Raw genomic sequence first — 5,008 nt, forward strand, 5'->3', positions numbered from 1 at the left:
GCGATAGGTCATAGTGTTTAGCTACTGTAGAATGATAAAAAGGCTGCAAAACAGAGTCCGCTATTGGCCAGTTTGCCTTAATACGTCACTTTGTCTCCGCCGGATCACGCATTTTTCACACGAAACATTTATAAAATCTTTCACATGATCAGCTGGAGCACCCCATAAAACGGGGCAGTTTTAGGTCTTTACAGGTATAAATAACGAAAACTACTTAAAAAAAAAAAAATACAGTAACGGTTATGAGGATATGACGGGTGGTCATATCTGACTATTCAAAATGCTTTGCTGGTGATGAACCTATGAACATGATGTCATATGCACATTGCATGAATGGATTTGTTCCTTAATTATTCTCCTAGTGACCTATTGCATATATATAACAAATACGTGTTAAGTGTGGTCCTCTGTAGCTCAATTGGTAGAGCATGGCGCTTGTAACGCCAGGGTAGTTGGTTCGATCCCCGGGACCACCCATATGTGAAAATGTATGCACACATGACTATAAGCGTCTGCTAAATGGCATATTATTATAAGTGTTTATGTACACTGCATTTTCAATGTATATGCACATTTTGTGCTTTATGGGATGGGATGCCATGAATTTGTGCTTTATGGGATGGGATGCCATGAAATAAAATTAGGTAGCCAACATAGTGATGAGAGGTCACCTCGCAATTATATTCCAAAAGTGTATGTATGTACAATGAACTGTGAAAAACGATACCATTATTGAATATATATGGAGGGAAGCATTTCTGTCACTGGAACAGGTAATAAAAAAATAGAAAATTGGGGCATGGGAGTCACAGCCCTATAGTTCCAAAGCAGACTTGCAATGATGTGAAACCAGACTGAGTTCCCTGTGAGAGCAACCAGATCAGCTGAGAGAGATTGTAACATCCATTATGGGAGATGTGGTTTACTGATTTTTACATTTTAGTTATTTTGCAGACGCTCTTATCCCGAGCGACTTACAGTAGTGAGTGCATACATTTTCATATTTGTTTGTACTGGTCCCCTGTGGGAATTGAACCCACATCCCTGGCGCTGCAAGTGCCACGCTCTACCAACTGAGCCACACGGGACCAATAGGGAATGAATGGACCTCTTGGTTTCCTAATTGGAGGCACAATTTGACAAATTGAAGTCATGTGCATGGAGGCTAAAGTTATTTATGACTGTCCTGGCAGACTAAAACGAGATCGAAAGGCTCATAGGAAGTATATTATGCTCCCATCAGGTACAACTGTTCTGTAAGACTGTAACAATGAAAATAGACAACACTTTATTCACATAGCACTTTTCCTTCCAGAGGACAATGAAAATAGACAACACTTTATTCATATAGGACTTTACCTTCCAGAATTTAGAAAAAAATCTGAAAAGAGGACCTATCTGACCAGGTCTGTGTGAGGAAGAGAAAGAAGAGAGGAAAATAAGCCTATAGTTTGCCTGGACACCAATCTCTTAAAACAGTAGGGTAAATCAATATGAATTCAATCACTTTTTGACAGCATCCCTTTTGATTTAAACAAAACTTTCTATACTTGTTTGCCCATGCAAGAAGTGATCAGAAAGGGATGCATTCAGGGATAGGTCCATTCTACAACATATGCAAATATGGAAGAAAATAATCGGGAGTTTACTTGTTTTTAGATAATTTACGTTTAAGGTTTAAAAAAATGACAATATTTATAAAACATTTTTTTCCCACAAGAAATTATAAAACAGTTTGACAGCCCTGTTTGTAAGCTTTTAAATTATATCATCTGGGAAGGCTTTCCACTAGATGTTGGAACATTGCTGCGGGGGCTTCTATTCAGCCACAAGAGCATTAGTGAGGTCGGGCACTGATGTTGGGCGATTAGGCCTGGCTCGCAGTCGGCATTCCAATTCATCCCAAATGTGTTCGATGGGGTTGAGGTCAGGGCTCTGTGCAGGCCAGTCAAGTTCTTCCACACCGATCTCAACAAACCATTTCTGTGTGGACTTCACTTTGTGCACAGGGGCATTGTCATGCTGAAACAGGAAAGGGCCTTCCACAAACTGTTGCCACAAAGTTGGAGGCACAGAATCGTCTAGAATGTCATTGTATGCTGTAGCATTAAGATTTCCCTTCACTGGAGCTAAGGGGCCTAGCCCGAACCATGAAAACAGCCCCAGACCATTATTCCTCCTCCACCAAACTTTACAGTTGGCGCTATGCATTGGGGCAGGTAGCGTTCTACTGACATCCGCCAAACCCAGATTTGTCAGTCGGACTGCCAGATGGTGAAGCGTGATTCATCACTCCAGAGAACGCGTTACCACTGCTCCAGAGTCCAATGGCGGTGAGCTTTACACCACTCCACCCGACGCTTGGCATTGCGCATAGTGATCTTAGGCTTACGTGCTACGCGCTTCAGCACTCGCCGGTCCCGTTCTGTGAGCTTGTGTGGCCTACCACTTCGCAGCTGAGCTGTTGTTGCTCCTAGACATTTCCACTTCACAATAACAGCACTTACAGTTGACCGAGCAGCTCTAGGAGGGCAGAAATGAGACGAACTGACTTGTTGGATAGGTGGCATCCTATGACGGTGCCAGGTTGAAAGTCACTGAGCTCTTCAGTAGCGCATTCTACTGCCAATGTTTGTCTATGGAGATTGCATGGCTGTGTGCTCGATTTTATACACCTGGCAGCAATGGGAGTGGCTGAAATTGCCAAATCCAGTCATTTGAAGGGGTGTCCACATACTTTTGTATATATAGTGTAACTTATAAATGCCTCATGAGCTTGTTTTACTCCAATGTTTGTAAACAAAGTAAATGTAAACAAACACTATATAGCCTCAAAACATGGTTAAAACTATCCTTTTGATATCAGTCCTTGCATCCATAGTGGTTACATTTCTCCAGCCCCATCCCTCAGCTTTTTACCAAAACAGGGACTGTCAGTAAGAAAATGTACTGTAGGTCAATCAAGTGCATTACACATTAGAGAAAGTGAGATGGGTGTGTTACACTCTGCTAAATGCTAACACACATCTCATAATATCCCCCAACACACATTGAGACTTTATGCTCCAGACTCATGACTCCTACTGGACTCTGATCAAGGAGACACCATCTAATGGGAAACACACTTTAGAGTGGGTTTATAGATTTAGCTATATTAGCCAATGGGTGGATAGAAGACTGCCCCTTCAGTATTAGTGACCTATTGTATTGGGGCCTCTGTGTAACCTTTGAGTAATCAATACTGTTATATAATCTGTTACAACCAACTTATTGAATGTGTGATTGAACACAGGATCATAGTATATTATGGACAGCCTTTGAAACTTTAAGTGAAAATGTCCCTTTAAATTGTGCGTTTCTATGTTTTGTAGTAAAAAGGACGTGTCACACGTTAACCTGATTTCCAGGGACTTTATCAATATTTGAGTCCAAAGGGGAGAATAGACTAGAATAGGATTTACAGGCTTGGCAGCAAGGCCTACAGTCTGTTTTGAACTCAACCACTGAAGTGAGACTCATAGAATGCCATGAAGGACTTCTTTGAACTTAGAATGGCCATTAATTTTCTTGTTTGTCGATCTCTTCAATCTACTTTTTTTACAAATAGAAATATAACTTCTTCTGGTGATGGTGAAGTGGTGTAGGACACTGGTGTTGAAAAATAGATAATAGCAAATATAGATAATACTGATCATGCATAGCACTACCTGTATGTTGTGTCTCACCCGGGATGGTCTGAAGGGCACCCGGAGGATCCTTGGTGGTTTCATCCTGGATGGTCTGAAGGGCACCCGGAGGATCCTTGGTGGTCTCACCCTGGATGGCCTGAAGGGCACCCGGAGGATCCTTGGTGGTTTCACCCTGGATGGCCTAAAGGGCACCCGGAGGATCCTTGGTGGTTTCACCCTGGATGGTCTGAAGGGCACCCGGAGGATCCTTGGTGGTCTCACCCTGGATGGCCTGAAGGGCACCCGGAGGATCCTTGGTGGTTTCACCCTGGATGGTCTGAAGGGCACCCGGAGGATCCTTGGTGGTCTCACCCTGGATGGCCTGAAGGGGAACGAGATCTACTTACCTTTTTGTTGAGACAGATCTTTGGAAGCTTTGTGAAGGAAATGAATAGGTGAAAGGAGAGTTTTGAAATGACAGTTTTAAAAGAGTTGAAACCACAGGTTGACAAAAAACTATTATTGCCAGCAGCAAATGTCAGTAGGACTGAGTTGAAATTATTGATGGTTATGGCAGTGAAAAAGGAACGCTTCTTGAGCCTCTCCTTCCTCTTTGTGGAGTAGGAGGCATGATAGTCCTCTTGTTGTGGTGCATTCTCTGCAGAATGCTGTGAACAAAGGATGTGGTGTTAGAAAATAGATGATAGCAAATACGCCTACTGATCATGCACAGCACTAACTGTATGCTTTTGAAAGCAAAGTAAGTAGTCTCCCACTAGGCACAAACTGGTTGAATCGTGTAATCTACGTGGAAAATACATTGGATTTGAAAAAAAATCCATTAACGTAAACTGTTGAAATTTCAATCACAGGATTATGTCATCATGGTAACCAAATTTCAACATAGACAAACCTTGGTTAAAATATGTTGAATTTGTACCTTTAAAACAACACCAGATCTTTGACAGTATATCAGAAAAAAAACAGTAGGCTGGGCAGCACCTACTGGATAATTTATCTATCTACAGCTATCCTTGGGTCTCTCATCCAGCGTTTTAATCAAGCCCAGCTTTGCTATTATATTTGTCACTGACTACTACCAATGTGCTATCATGAGAATGATTGTTGAAAGATCTCCACTTAAAAACTAAATAGATTCACTGTTGCTATCAAAGTCATTCCAAAGGGTAGGTTTAACAGAGCAAATGAAATGTGACCATACTTTATCATTCATACAGTACATCATTAACAATGGTATAGGTCTCCTGTAGCTCAGTTGGTAGAGCATGGCGCTTGCAACGCCAGGGTTGTGGGTTTGATTCCCATGGGGGGCCAGTATG

The sequence above is a fragment of the Coregonus lavaretus genome, assembly GCF_964263955.1.
Source record: "Coregonus lavaretus genome assembly, chromosome: 23".
In the NCBI taxonomy this organism is placed as follows: Eukaryota; Metazoa; Chordata; class Actinopteri; order Salmoniformes; family Salmonidae; genus Coregonus; species Coregonus lavaretus.